Genomic DNA, 16,387 nt, shown 5'->3' on the forward strand with positions numbered 1-16,387 from the left:
GAATCTGTAAATCTCTTTAGAATAGAGCCTGGTGCCAGTCAATATGAAAGTGGGGGCTCCTGGCTATTTAATCTTGCGGTTGGGTCATTTGGTTGAGCAATGTTGATCTTAATTGGTGTGTTACTAAAAGTTTTCTTTTTTCTTTTAACGAGATGGGAAGAGGGGAAAAGAGAGGAAGATCGTGAAAGAGAGGGGGAGAGACAGTGTGAGCCGAGGTAGTGGGAAGCAGAACATTATTAGTCTACATCAAGGGGAAGCCATCGGCTAACATGGGCTCCAGCGTTCCTAACTCCTTGGTGGATCCACACTGGAATGACCAGCTGCTTTCAGAGAGTGTGACATAGTGAGACTGAGGTCCGGATTGGCACTGGCCGGCCATCAAGTCTTACACTGGCGTAAGCTCTATTGAAGGCACGGATTGCGGTCTACAGTACTTCTTCTTCAACGTTACATAAAATGCAGTTTTAGGTTATCCACCCAACGACCACTGGGCACCGAGGAATACTGAAAAATAAGAACGCTATGTGTGTTCATCCGCTCAGTCTGAGCATCCGAAAGTGGCGTGACTGAAAGAGAAGTCTCTGGAATACAGAGCTGAAGCCAGGGCTGCACAAAGGTTTGCTGAATGCTCTAACCAATGTCGGTGCTGGCTGGCAAGTCCGTCTGGGAAGCAGCCAGCAGGAAATGTGTGAGCAGCCTCACACGGCTGCACCTGCCTGCCCTTGGAACGCCTCCTGTAGTTGAAAGCATCTCAGGTCAGGTCCTTTCTGAGATGGTTCTCCTGAACCGAGAGCTCTAAGGAGTGGGCTTGGGACTATGCGTTGACTCCAGGCAGTGACTGGAGAGGGCTGTGCAAAGCCCTGGTCCGGGCAGCATCTGTCTTGAGCTATAACTCATTGCAATTGCGTTACAGGCTAGGCCCAGGTGAGACTGAAGTGGCCTGGGTTGTTTTTCTAGAAATGGAAATGGTACCTGCTGAGTCATCCAAACTCTTACCAGATGGCTTTTGTTAGCAACCATTTGTATTTCCTAGACACGTTTTTTTTTATAAATGTCAACCGTTCTTAACCCCTTCTTCTCCACAGAACCTGTGTGGCCATCTCAGTCTCCTCGCTGACAGTGTATGGACGTGAGAGGTGACCACCCGAGAAGATCTGTCGGCAGTCTCATGATGCTTCAGGAATATCTGACAGCGATACAAAAGGAGACAGATTTTATGGGAAGTTGCTGTTTATGCCATGACAATTAGACTCGATCCCTTGCAAGCGCTTCCTCCTCCTCCTATCTGCCAGATAGCAGAACAAATGCTGCTTTGCCCTGTGTAGATAAGAACACAGCGGAGAGGGGAGAAGTCCATTTTGCCACAGCTCAATACTGGTAGCAAATACTGACAATCCACTCATGGGCACCATGGTTTTGGTCTTGTTGCTCGTCTGTTTTTTGAAACCGGATCTCACATAAACCGCAGGCTGGTACTTTATAAGTAGCCAAAGATAACCTGGAACTGTTGATCTCTACCCCACCCCAGGTCCTGGGATTACAGGCCTGTCTTACCATGTCCAGACACTTGTGGCCAGTAATCTGTTTGTGATGGGGGATAGCTGTGTATCCCTTACTTGCTATGCCTTCCCCGTGAGACTTGTATTTGTGTCAGGGTCAGTCTGGGGCTGAAGGGTGACATCAGGACATGCCATGATAGAGGAGACGTGTAACCAGCCCATTGAGGGGGTCTTCTTGCCCTTGGTAAGCTCAATGAGATATTTGACCTATTGCATTGTACAGCCACGGCGTTGAGGATGGTGTGGAGAGGTGGAGTGGACAGAAGAGGTAAGAGAGTCTTTGCTTCAGGTCTGGAGAATAGCTAATCCTGAGGTAGGCTGTGTTCTCTGATACCAATAGATTAAACCAAAGTTCTAGAACCCAGAGAATCGGAGAGAGAGAGAGAGAGAGAGAGAGAGAGAGAGAGAGAGAGAGAGAGAGAGGAGACACAGAGATACAAAGAAACAGAGAGAGACAGAGACAGAGAGACAGACAGAGAGAGACAGAGAGACAAGAAAGAGAGACAGAGAGAGACAGAGACAGAGATATCTGAGGGTGCCCAGGGCTTCTGTCTCCACATGATATGTTTGGCTGGAGAGAAAAGAAGGGTTCCTACTGAAACCTCCTTGGGGGTTAGGTTATTAGGAGAGCAGCCCTAGTTTTCAGTGTCTATGTCCCAGCAGTGGAATCGGATGCAGAAAATGAGTGCCCACTGTCCGCCTCAACTAAGTAAGTACAGACGGTGACAGTGATACAAGGAAGATGGTCAGTGAGGTGGAAAAAAATTATGGAGCAAAAGAATTGGTCATAAGGACAGGCAATATGGCCCATCAGGTAAAGTACTTGCCATGCAGGGCTGGTGACCAGAGATCTGTCCCTGGAACTCATGTGGAAGTAGAAGGACCCAATTCCATAAAGGTGGCCTCTGACTCCTACGTCGTGAACCTGGCACATGACCCCACGCCCTCACCCAAATTCATACAACAGTAATTTTATAAATGGAAAAGGACTGCGAGTCTTGACTGGTTGACTTGCACACGAGTTTAAGGCAATAAAGGGGATTTGTTATGGGGGTCACGTTTGTCTGTGAAAACGGAAGGCTTTTTCCACCTACATAATGAGGCCAGCGGTGTGACTAGGGAAGTCAGGGTTGGTTCATTTAAATGCCAGATTGGGAGAAAGGAGTCTAATATTATAGAGCAGTGATTCCCAAGCATGACAATAGAATCATCTGGGAGACTTAAAAGCTTCCTGAGGCTCAGACTGTGCCTCAAATATCATTTCCCTCAGGGGAGAGACCAACTCTCAGTGGTTCCGATGAGTCCATAGGGGACTCTGGTGTTCATGGTGTCTCGCCTTGCTTAAAAACATGAGACTTGGATCCTGAGCTGCAAGGAAGAACTGGACCCCCCACCTCCTTGTAGCCAGAACTTGGCTCGGCACTTTAAAAAATGATATTCTTTGAAAATTTAGTCAATAATAATTTTAAAACTCATGCACATTTAAGAAGGGAGTGGGAAATGTGAGTTTGGGGGTGGGGGAGTCACATGGGAAAATGTTTGCTGTGTAAGGCTGAGGGTCTGGGTTTGGTCACCAGCACCCACATTAAAAAATTATAAAGCAGGTCATGATGGCTGTGTGTATATGCTACCATGTATAAGTCTCTCTCCTCTCCTCTCTCTCTCTCTCTCTCTCTCTCTCTCTCTCTCTCACACACACACACACACACACACACACTCATGCATGCGCGCACACACACAAACATACACACACATTCACACACACACGAACACACACGAGCACACACGAGCACACACATGTGCTCATGCATATGCACACATACAGAGGAGGAGGTACTATGTTACAAAGTGAGATGAATGTGTCTGAGAAACATCTGAGGTGGGTCTCTGACCTCTGTACACATGCATGTGTACACACACACACACACACACACACACACACACACACACACGGGCAGGGTGGAGTGAGGGGAGAATGTGCTTCAAGACCAGTTTATTGTTGTTCATTACTAAGGAAACCCAGTGTTTTGTACCCTCCTAGGCTGGATTTCACGCCCTGTTGGAGCTGCTTCTGTGCTTAGGAGGGCAATGAATTCTACACCACAGCAGAGCAGAGGTGGGTGCACCTCTCACTCCGAAACCCTGTCAGATGCCACAGGTGTGGCAGGCCAAATCTTTTAATACCATTTCCACTCCTGGGAATTAAATTCACTCTCTGTGAACAGGGATTCATAAATCCTAGCCCTGCCTTCAGAACGGCAGTGTGATTTCACCAGGGTGATAAATTGCTCCTATCAAAACAGACATCGAATCTCCCAGGGACATAATGGGCTCCCACGGTACAAAGTGTCACGTCTTAAGTGCCTGTGATCAAGACTGGTGCTGAAGAAACAAGACTTGGGAAATCAACGATAGTATTTTTTTTTTCCTTTGAGCCTCTCTTAAGCTGAGAGAGGTAGAGAAGAGAGGATGGAAAGGATGTGATTGAATGAGGAAAAAAATCTATCATAAAAATGTTCTCCAGAGCCCATCAGTGTGGGTTGTAGGGTGAGGCTGGGGTTTGGTTGAAGAAGTGTGGGGTTAGCTTTTACAGTCTCCCTGGCTACATGTGAGATGTGGGTGGGTGAGGAAGTGTGCTGTCAGGGAAGGTGATTTATGGAGGCCTAGAGGTGCTCCATGAAGGAGAAACTTGCCTGTTTACCAGCCCAGATTGCCTCCTGTTCCCCTAGAGCTGAGGGGCAGAGGCCCCTGTGACAGAAATGCAACTGTCACCTGGGAAGGGAAACCCATTAAGCCATCAACAGCTTTCAGCCTTTTATCTTAAACCACGGACCCCACATTCCTGGCCCCTTGCACTGACCTACAAGTCAACAGAAGCATGGACACCAGTGCCCCTTACTTCTTTGTCAGTCCTTGGGTCTCATTTAGACTCTTGACTTTGCGCAAAAGGACACAGCCTCTTTCCCCAAATCATACTGAGTCTGGCTCAGACAGAGTCTGTGTCAAATTCATTCTTTAAGACCTGACTGACTTGTCACCTCTCTAGGAAGCCTTCCTGGATGCTGGCTGTGGCTTGTTCAGCTCCCATGGGAGCAGATGACAATCTTTTGGTGTATCGATGGCCAATATCCTTATATGCATTTACTCAACAAACATGTATCAAGCTCCTATGTTCTGGGTGCTGTGCCATGTATGTGAGAGCCAAGGCAAGTCTTATTCTAGGAGATTCCCAGGTATAGTTGCCCCGTGAGCCTCAGGGGTCCTGAATTCTGACCCTTGTTTTCTGAAAGACATGGGGGAGTGTAAGAGCATAGAGAAAAGGGTTTAGTGTTAGGGGGTCAGCCCTCCTGGTGTTCGCTCTTTATTGGTGGACTAATAATGTTGGGTAGGTGATACTTTATGTTTTGAGAGTTGGTATGAATTGGGGTAATCTAAAACAGCAATCTGGTTTTCAAAATATCCTTTGTTGTTTAGAAATCCTTATAAAGAAAGAAAGGAAATCATTCTTCATTATTCTACCATTTGGGATAACCATCACGAGTGGTGAACTCCAGTAATTAAACTTCTCTTTGCATATAGTCCCCTAAGAGACCATGAGTAGCTTCTGTTTTGTTTCTCATTTAATTCCCACAGGTTATGCCTTTTCCCAAAATGTTCTTCCTCTTTAGCCTGAATTTGATGGTTTAGAGTAATGACTATGGTCATTATTGTTATTACTGTTATTGGTATGTAGCATTTATCAAGTATTTATGAATTGCTGGGCACTGGGCCAGGTGGTTTAGAGCGGAGGTCTTCAAATCCCTGCTGAACAGATGAGGCAGGTCCTGTGATTCCAATTTTCAGATGTAGAGGCTGACAGTGCTTAAGCAAATGACTACAGATCACAACCTTGAATGTTGTCCCTGTGGTGAACCCAGATGTCCAGGGATTCTACGGCAACCCGTGGCTGAGCTCAGCCCAGAATGTCCTCAGTTTAAAATTTATGCTAAAATTTCATAATGCTCTGCTCTCATTTTTGCTGGATCAAATCCTTAGAGGTGGGTTCACAACGTCGAGGACTCAGCTAACTTTGTCACCTATGCTGCCAAACGAACTATTTTTTGCAACCAGAGTCTGCGACAGGAGTGTAGTGTTCCCTGGATGTTGTAGATAAAAGGAAGTAAGGGTAGTCAGGGGAAGAGAATCAAAGGCAGATATTCTGGGAGACATTGAGGGGTAGAAGGGGTGGGGTGGGTGCCAGGAGGCAAGCCATGAAGGGCTGCTCCATTTTTGAAGCCCCAGTCAGCCCAGAGACTGGGGGTCCTGATAGATACCAGGCAGAAATGCTGACCTTCTAGGCTCTGGGTTGGTGGTGCTATAGAACTCAGAGTTAGTCGTGTTAAACAAATGCTACCTTTCCATTTCCCTTGGGTGGGGGGGAGGAAAAGAAAAACCACCCACAAAAAGCATGCCTCTGTTGTCTTCATGTGCTAATCCCAGCCCAAGGATTGTGCCAACTTTTCCCATGTAAAAATGTTAGATGAAATTCCAGTGCCATCAAATGAGACCTTTCTTCTCCCACCTGCACATTATGACTCTAATAAACTCGTTATCAGCTCGTGAAAAATGAAGGCAAACAGCTGACTGAAGGATCTGATAAGTCAGCAGTAAAGATTAACAGTTCTTTTCGGAGAAAGCCGTGAAGAGGGTTCCCTATTTAAAACAATTGTGGCATGCGAATTCGCAGCACTTAAATCATTATCGGCAATTAGTCCTTGTCAAAAAGGTTGCAGCTGGCTCCAATTACAGGTAAGATTTTTATAATTTGAACTTAGTGCATCTGAGAAGTCCGACTTGGAGGAACACTTTCGAGAGAGATTTGCAAATTGAGAAAAACTTCGAGGCATTTCGGGATTTAAATGTTCATCATTTCCAGAGCCACGCTTTGTCATTGACATCTATTAATACGTTTCTAGAACTCTTCCCATAAATGCCATCCTCCAGCTGTCTCTATGCTGACAGAAAAATTAATGCTGATTTAAGAAATGTCTTTAAAAGAATATGCATTAAACAAAAGAGGAACAAAGAAAGGGTACCAAATAAAAACAGTCGGATATCCCCCCTCAGTGTTCACAAAGATAAGCACTTTTGTTCTAGATTCTTCTAGGAGATACCGCCATCACTTCATCTAGAATTGTGTTTGCTTTAGTCTTGTTGTGCTTGAATTCTTCATTGAGTTCCTAAGCTGAGCATGGGGGCACATGCCTAGCACTAGGGAAACAGAAACAAGTGGATATCAAGCCAGCCTGGTCTATGGAGAGAGTTCCAGGACAGTTAGGGCTACACAGAGAAACCCTGTCTCCCAAAACAAAAACAAACAAACCAACAAATAAAATAAGAAAGAACTTACAGTCTAACTGCCTTCTCCATCTCTTTTGTACGTGTCGATTATTGCTAATTACATATTTTCAAACATGTGTCAGTAGCCTTATGGATTTAAGCAATATTAATTTTTGATTCCTTGATTTAAAAGCTGCTGTAAAGTCAATGAAACATTCTCCTACCCAAGACGCTTTTAGTTAAGGGGTTTTATCACAGCACTGGAAACCCTGACTAAGACACCAAGGCACCATTTGTAGAGGAGACAATGGATCTTTTAGACTTCCCAGGTTCTCAGTCATGGATTGCATGTGCCTTTGTTGAAGACATGCTTCAGGGTCCTCAGCTTTCCCTGGACTCTGCACAGATGTGTAGGTGCACTAAAGAGCTGGCAGCCTCCACTCTCTACGATCAATTTCCTGCTCAGCTCACTGTGAGTTCAACCTCACAGTGAGACAGGTCTCTCACTAAACCCGGAGACGGGCAGATTTCAACAGGCTAGCTGCCCATCGAGCCTCTAGGTATCAAACACTCTCTTCTGGGATATGCTACTGTTTTGATTCCCTATCTTAATTCATACTTTAGTTATTTGTCCCATTTCTGGGACAAAATACCCATCAGAAACAGCTTGGGCTAGGTTTTGCTTTGAGATATGGCCCATCATGGTGGGGAGGGCGTGACATCAAGAGCAGGAGGCAGCTGATCACTTGACGTCCTCAGACAGGAAGCAGAGGGAGATGAGCGCCGATGTTCTGCTCACTCCCTCCTTCATATTCGGTCTGATACCCTAGCCCATGAAAGGTGCTGCCTGCATTTAGGGTCTATTTCAACTAAACCAATCTTGAAACTCCCTCATAGGCAAGGTGATGCTAGATTCTATTAGGTTGCCAATCAATGTTGCCTATCCCACTGTGTGTGTGTGTGTGTGTGTGTGTGTGTGTGTGTGTGTGTGTGTTGGGAGCATTTTAGTGGTCTTATCTTTTCCCCTTGGGCCATTCTTGCCACCTGCCCCAAGGACTTAGCGCATACATTATGACAAATCCCCAAATCTCTTTGAGTCATACATTTGGGGCTGAGGGAACGTCCACTGTGGGTCTGTGGACCAAGAGGAGGCACTCTGAGCCCGACATAGCCAGACCTTTCTTCAAACCATTCCCCACATACTTCCACTTATCTGAGGACTCCCAGTAGTATCACATAATGTCTCAGGTCTCCAGCCACTGGTGCCCTCTCAGATCCTGTGGCCAGCAGTCCTCAAACTGTCCACATCACCCTTTTTTTTTCTGGATGCCAGCGCCTGACTAAATGACTGTGGAAGGTCAATGAAAGCCATCACTATATACCCTTGCTGTGGTCTAGGGGATTCCCTTCTCAGCAGATTCTGTGTCTGAAAACTTCCCAGGCCCAGAGCTGATGTTTGACTTTTTATTGGGCAAATTCTTTAGCCTCTTGACCATTTTCCCCTTGGACAAAGTATTTTGGGGTATGTAGATTTGAACAGTGCCTTCGCTGGATGCCAAGATTATTGTCCTGGGTATGCTTATGTATTGTTCTTCCTTGGAGGGCTTTTGGCTCTGTGCCCATTATAATGGAATCCACCTTAGTTCTAAGTAAATGTGACACTGGCTTCCATTAGGGAGTCTTATTCTGCAATGCCAGACAGCTACCACTGGTGGTGTCTTTTTGAGCAGCAGTGGCTTCTTCACCAAGTTCCTAAGTGGAGTGGTTTAGGGAATAATACTGCAAGACACCCTTGATGTCTGGGAAAATGAACCTGAATTTGATACATAGCATGACGTTGCTGGGTAAAATGGCACGTGACTATGCTCCTCATACTGGTAAGCTAAGGCAAGGGGGAATCCCTGGGGCTTGATGGCTAGCCAGTCTAAACAAGTCAGTGAGCTCCAGGTTCAGTGAGAGACTCTGACTCAAAAATAAGGTGGAGAGCAATCGATTGAGAAAGACACCTGAGGTCAGCCTCTGGCTTCTACACTTGTGCACATGCACACTCCCACACATGTAGATGCCCTGTCCTCATACACAAAGAGCACACTTTGTTTTCTGACCTACAATTTTCACCTACAATGAATGTTTGCCCTGGAGTGCTATGAACCCAGGTCCTTTCCTTCTCCTCCTCCTCCTCCCCTTCCTCCTCCTGTCCCTCTTTCCCTTCCTTCTCTCCATTCTTCCCCTCCTTCTTCTATTGTCTAGATGGCTTCCTGATTTCTGCCTTCCACACTGAACATCACTGCTCTTAGCTCTTCCTCATTTCTTTCTCAGAATCAAACACTCAGTGTCATGCAGGAGGCTGGCACTGATAAAGTCTCCCTGCTTCAGCCTTGTGATCTTCCCCTCTCCACCCAGTGCCCTCAGAGGCCCTTCTAGTCTGCATGCTGCTCTTTTTCTCAGCCAGGCCTTGAAGTGTTCTCTCTCTCTCTCTCTCTCTCTCTCTCTCTCTCTCTCTCTCTCTCTCTCTGTTTCTGTGTCTCTGTGTGTCTCCTTGTAGGAAGCCCCAAATCAACATTTGTTCACCTTAATTTGATGGTTAGAAGTGTAAAATAAAATAAATTCTAAGCTTTCCTTTCCTAGCCCTAGCTCCTAGAATGACAACTCTAAGACTATTTATTATTAAATGCCTAGACCATAAGCTCTGGCTCATTCCCTAACTAGACTTTATTTAACCCATTCAAACTATTCTATGTCTACCACTTGGTGAGTTATCTCTCCTTCAGTCCTGGCCCACTCTTCCCTCAGCATCTTCCTCAGGATCTCCCTCAGCGTCTCCCGTGAATCTCTGTCTTCATCTCTCCCTGCGTTTCCTTTAACTCTCTCATTATTTCCCAGAATCCTCTCTTCCTGCTCTGTCTTGCCTTCTATTTCCTGCCTCAGCTCACTGGCCATTGGCTTTGTATTGGCAGGTACTGCTTATAAGAGATTCTCTGTACATAGAAACTCTTGGTCTTTCTTATCGTTTCTAGTAGTTGACCCACTCTTGTCCTTAGAATGTCCTCTTTCCAGCACTTCGCCAGTGTCCAGGGTCTTGTTCTCTGCAGTGTGTGTGTTTCCTCCTCTGTCTCTGGGCTCTGCTTGTTCTATCCCTGGGAAGTGCTAACAGTAGTCCTCTGCAGTCGGATGAGGGTGTCCAGCATAGCATCTGTACTAGATCTGGGTTCTTTGCTGGTGTTGCCCTACGTACAATGCCATTGAAATGACAATTTCTACTTGTTTCCAAAAGGGCAGGGATGGCTACCTTAGAATTGTGAAAAACAGGCCTCTTCTCAGACCTATTCTGGTAACGAGAGCAGGACACGTGGGAATTCTGTTCTCCAACACTGCTGTGAAACCCACACATGCTGTAGAGAGCTGAGGCTTTGATCATTAACCAGGAGAGAGGATCCTAAGACTCAAATGCACTGTTTGAAAAGACCGGAGTAGCTAAGCAGTTAAATGGAGATAACGATACAAGGTGAAGACCTACTGAGTTGATATAGCCTTCTTGTCTCATAGAAATCGATATTTATTCAAGTAATTTTAGAAACCACGCAATCTTTCTTTCTCATCAAGTGAATGAACCCTCTAACCACTTGGTTGTAAGACATCTTCAAATTCTAAAGGAGAGCCCATCCATTTTGTTTCTTTCCATGCCATCCTTTCCACACTGCTCTTCTTCTTCTCCCCTCCTTCCCTGTCCTTCTTCCCCCTCCCCCTTCCTTTCTTCTTTCCTCTCCCTCTGTCTCCCTTCAACTCCCTTCTTCTTCCCTCTATCTTTCCTTACCCCTTCTATTTCTCCTCTTTTCTTTCCCAACACTTCTTCTCCTTTAGTATCTTCCTTCTTTACTCACTTTTCCCCTTTCTCCAGATTTGTTGATTCCCCACCCCATGGCAGGCTTTAGTTTAGGGGCCATTTTGTCTGTTCAGTATGGGATTGCCTGTCGGAGGCTGAGATTTGTGTCCTGTCACATGCTTCTCTGGACCTCCAGACTTTTTTAAGGGTTTCCCTGTACATATGAAAGACCAAAAGGCTTCAAGAGACTGACCTCTTCAAAGGGGTAGCCTAAGACTATCAGAAAAGACAGACAATTACATCAGGATTCATAACAGTAGCAAAGTAGCAGTAATGGAAATAATTTTATGATGGGGGGGGGTCACCACAACATGAAGAACTACATGAAAGGTCACAGCATTAGGAATGTTGAGAGCCACTGCCCAGTGAGGTCACAGATGGTCTAATGTTCATTGAGATGTCCTTATGTTATGCACAGCATGCATATTTACATTGATTTTAAGAATACTAGTTAGTATTTTAGAGTATGTTGTTGAACAAGTAGAGTGTAAATGAACCAAATGTGAATTTAGACTTGGATATGTGTTCCTACATCTCAGTGATTTCCAGCATGTTGCCTGCTGGGGCATTGTGGGTATGAAATGTTACCAACTGCATATGTTTCTTCACATTAAAAAGATGCTTCATTATGGAAAACTCATACTTTTAGCTTTATCCTTTCTGTAGGAAATCACAGAGAAGCAGGCAGGGGAGCTGTTTCTATGCAAAAGTCAATGCATATAGTAATTAATCTTTTGTTTGCCTGAAACTTTCACACTCACAATGTTTAATTTCCACATCCACATTCCTGTTCCTTTGTCACTGAACAGTGGCGCTGCCACAGTTAATTAGGCAGCCTACATGCAAGTTTGGGAGACAGTCTGGCTGCCCCCTTCTTTTAAAAGTGTTTGCTAGAAGCAGAATTCCTGTTTCTACTCATTCTGGCCTCACCATTGTGGGGCTTGATGCCATCCGTCGCTTTCTCTTCAACCTTGGTCTTGACATCACAGTGTAGGCAAACCCTTCAGGATCCCTAAGGTCAGTATTGATGCTTGTAAACAGTCCTTTAGGGCCAGATTTAAAATGACTGACAAAGACAGACAACAGACGTGTTGCCCAAAGGGCCTCTGTCCCCTGGGAGTAGCTGTCTGGCTACATAGTTCAAAATGACCCAGCAATGTCCAAGGCATTTGCTTCTCTCCCCTTTGTCTCTTGAAGATTTACTTTGGAGCACATTCCTTTAATTAAGTTTACCCAACTCTAGGAAGCAGACAAGCTTGATTATCATCCTTGGGAAAGTAATGACCCAAGCCAGGACTAAGGTTCCTCCCTAGGGTGTTTGACTCATGACAAGATGGGAGCCTCACATGCTTGATGTGGGTTGTACATTTAGGGCTCTGTTTCAAACTCATATACAAAAACAAAAACAAAAGACCTCCCCAAACCAAAAGAACAGACAATTAACAGCGAGAATGAGTAAAAAGAGGTGTATGTATCCTAGCACCGAGGACTGATGGGAATCTTTCCCTGACTTTCATCCAGTGGGCTGGAGTTTTACTCCAGCTTGATTAACTTCCCTGTAAGGATTACAGCCTTTTCTTCCCAAGGAAGCAGTCTGTTTCAGTGCCAGTGACTTCAGCCCAATGGTGGAAGAGACTGGATGTTGTTGGTCATGAGAATAAACTTAATGATAAACTGTTAAGGGCTGGCATGGTTGGTAGAACACTTCCCTAACATACAGGAAGTCCTAGAGCATCAACCTTCCTCATGCTGTGACCCTTTAACACACTTCCTCATGTTGTGGTGACCTCCCCCAACCATAAAATTAGTTTCATTGCTACTTCATAACTGTAATCTTGCTACTGTTGTGAATCATAGTGTAAATATCAGTGTTTTCTGACAGCCTTAGGTGACCCCTGTGAAAAAGTCATTTGACTCCAAAGGGGGTCACAACCCACAGGTTTAGAACCACTGTCCTAGAGCCAATGTTAAGCACCACAAAACTGGGCATGATGGTACATGATCATAATTGCAGTGACTGGGCGGTGGAGGCAGGAGGATGAGAAGTTCGTGATCATCTTCCTCTATCTAGAAAGTTTGAGACCAGCCTGGGCTATATGAGACTCTGTCTTGAAGAAGAAGAAGAAGAAGAAGAAGAAGAAGAAGAAGAAGAAGAAGAAGAAGAAGAAGAAGAAGAAGAAGAAGAAGAAGAGGAAGAGGAAGAGGAAGAGGAAGAGGAAGAGGAAGAGGAAGAGGAAGAAGAAGAAGAAGAAGAAGAAGAAGAAGAAGAAGAAGAAGAAGAAGAAGAAGAAGAAGAAAGGAGAGAAGAGGAAGATTGAAGTTCCTAATGCTGTCTTAAATCATCTACCTTGGTAGCTAAAATCCTCAATTGGTTGGTTACTCTGCCTCAGTTCTAAACATCAAAAAGTTGTAGCAAATGCCAGTTACCTGAAGTCAGGGTATCAAGAGCTGCATGTTTTCAGGAGGCTCTTGGCGAGACTCCTTCCCAGACTCCTCCACCTTCTGGTGGCAGCTGTCATTCCTTGACTTATGGTTGGATAGCTCCACAGCCACATTATTTCCCTTTGGCCTCATCCACCAAAATCTCCTCCCACCCCCTGCCCTGCATCCTTCTTTCAAATGGTCACCTGAGAGAGCATTTAGGGTCTCTACTGATAACCCAGAATAATTGCCTTGTGTCAAGATACTTAGTCACACCTGCCAAGTTCCATAGACGGTGACATTGGAACTAGAGGCTCTGGGTACTATTATGGTGAGTTTGCTGAAGAAGGCGACTAGCCTGGTGTGACTGGCCGTGTGTGACAATCCACACGAGAGGCTAATAATATTGTATACAAAGATTCTTCATCTTCTGAAGCATTTCCCTAGACGTGTAGCCTATAGAAAACACATGGAACAGATCACCAGTGAGAGGTGGATATGGTCAAAGTGGAACCAAATGTTAAAAAATTAGAAGACTTGCTTCAGGGTGGTGATGTAGAAGAGGGGATTCTTCAGGCTAAACGCGAGCTAAGTCTGGCAACAAAAATGTTGCAGTGGAAACCATGGGAGTCATTGGTGGAAGAGCCTCCTGCTGACCAGAGGAAATAGACAAGATGGTCACAATGTCTGGTGGTTGATGTGAATTAAATGTGTAATTAAATGTTCTGTGATGCTGAGAAATAAAGGTGACACCCATGGGGGCTAGGAACTGGACATAGATGCATTTTGGGGTGGAGAATTACTATGCCTACTGAAAATGGCTATGGTCTTAATTACAGTTAATGCTTTAATTCTGGTGGATATTGGACACTAAAGCAGGGATGTGGGCGGGGACCCTCCTTGTAGTATCTGCGGGAAGGGCAACACTGGCTGTATCCACTGCTGTAGCTCTGTGCTCTGATGGGCATCAGCTCTTCCAGGTGGTGTTTGGAAGGTTGTCTGCCTTGCTGTGGTTGATGGATGGATGTTCTTTGGTCAGGCTGTCTCTGGGTATCTCTCTTTTACCTTCCTTCCATATCTTTGGGCCATGGATTATATGCTGTTCTGTCTTCTTTAATATTTCTGGGTCTTTGGGAATTTGGAATGATTAAAGGCTAGCCCCATTTTGGGAGCCTCACAGCTTCAGGTTGGCAGTTTCTTTAGGCTGTTTTAGGGTTCATCTGCCTGGGAGCTACAGGCCTAGTCTTCTGGTTGCTGGGACCCTTTCCATGGAGGTCCTTGATGTTCTCCACTTGATTCTCTCCTGACTCTGTTGTTTTCTTACCATTTTCTTCTGTCTTATGGAGTCTAGAAAATCTTTGTCTATCCCAATGTGGTTTATATTCCTGGCTTTTAAACCACACTCTGTTCCATAAGATCCCAAAGTGTATTTTCATGGATAAAACAAAAGCACTTGCTCCTTTCTTTCTCTCTTCCTTCCTGAGGCACCAGTCCTGCTGGGAGACATAGCTGCCGCCTCCATATCTAGCCACTTGAAGCAAGAGAATTTTATGAGGAATTCTACTGGAAGCCACTGTGGTTAAACAGAAGTATGGGGAGAGGAAGTCTCCTTGGCCATCATGATGATCTTGACTGTGTATTTCTCGAGTCCCAATGTGACCTCTTCCCAGGCATCTGATTGCATCATCTGCTATCAAATGTCCACACCCGAGCCACTCAGGCCAAAGGAAACCCTTCAGTGTTTGGCATGTGACTTTCTGTTATCTCCACCAGGAAGACCTGCCTATCTACACTCCTTCCTATCCTTCTTTCACAGGCACTAGCCCTAGTTTCTTTGCTTTAAAAAAAATCCGTCTTTATCCTGAAACTACCATCACGAATGGTAGAAACCAGCAGAAGACCTAAAAGGCAATGTGGGCTCATAGTTTCATAAAAATGATGGGGCAAGAAGGTTAAGGTTTCAGGAGTGGAGGAAGAGATGTCATTTGGGGATTGAAATAGTGACTTTGTAAAGTTGGTGCTCTTTCCAGATAATCCCCACAGCAAATGCAATTTAATCCCAAGTTATTTTGAATATGGAATCCCTAAACCACCCTGAAGTGTTATGTACAAAGCCAACGAGATAATAGAGGAGGAGGATGGGAGAGGTCTCCACACCACAGCTTCAACCTTAAGTTCACAAAACAAGAATGCCTTTTGACAGAGTGGTGTAGTAAAGCTGGACAGGGCAATGAAACCCAGAGGAAAGGGACATGGAGAGACAACAAAGGGAATGCTTAAGGGGTCAGACAGAAGTTCTGACTTGCTGGGCATGGTGGCACATGCCTTTAATCCCAGCAACCAGGAGGTGGAGGCAAGTGAATTTGAAAACATGAATTAAAGGCTAGTCCATGTTGCAAAAAAGCAAATAAAAACAAAACCCAACCCAAACAAACAAACAAAAAATTTCTGATCATTCATCAACATCTTCCCTTTGGAAAATACCATCACAATGAACTCAGATTACACACAACAACTATCCCAGAGGGACTTCCGTGCTAGATCTGAACAGAACATTGTAGAGCCTGACAAGAAAACACGAAGAGAGTTTTCTCACATAGGTAAATATCAAACACAGTCAAGGTCAGAGCCAAGAGTGGTAGTGAGGTTATAAAATACTTAGTTTAACCAGCACCAAACATTCTTAGGACTCAATACATGGAAAAAGTTGCAGATAGAAAAGAAAAGGAGAGGGTTGGGGATTTAGCTCAGCGGTAGAGCGCTTGCCTAGCAAGCGCAAGGCCCTGGGTTCGGTCCCCAGCTCCGGAAAAAAAAAAGAAAAGAAAAGGAGAGAGAGAGAGAAAGAGAGAGAGAGAGAGAGAGAGAGAGAGAGAGAGAGAGAGAGAGGAAGAAGAAGAAGAAGAAGAAGAAGAAGAAGAAGAAGAAGAAGAAGAAGAAGAAGAAGAAGAAGAGAAAATGGGCAGAGGACATGAAGATGGGTAGAACACAAAATGTCTAATGATGTAGACACTGGCAGTCAGCTTTACTAACAGAATCAAACTATTTAGGAAAGTTAGATATTAAGACTAAAAGTAATGGCAGAAGTTGACAAAGATTTAGGTATAATGGTTTCAAGTGCTCACATTAAGGTGGGGAGATGGACACCATTACTCACTGGAGAGAAGAGGTTTAGATTTGGAACATCGTTGGTCATTTTTCTAGTAAC

At 44.9% G+C, this 16,387-nt stretch overlaps 1 pseudogene; it reads left to right on the forward strand.

Annotated features, from left to right (window-relative positions):
• The first annotated feature begins 13,510 nt into the window (after positions 1-13,510).
• Positions 13,511-13,851, forward strand: Ndufa5-ps2 (NADH:ubiquinone oxidoreductase subunit A5, pseudogene 2; annotated as a pseudogene).
• Positions 13,852-16,387: the final 2,536 nt, after the last annotated feature.

This window comes from Rattus norvegicus, chromosome 6 (genome assembly GCF_036323735.1).
Source record: "Rattus norvegicus strain BN/NHsdMcwi chromosome 6, GRCr8, whole genome shotgun sequence".
NCBI lineage: Eukaryota > Metazoa > Chordata > Mammalia > Rodentia > Muridae > Rattus > Rattus norvegicus.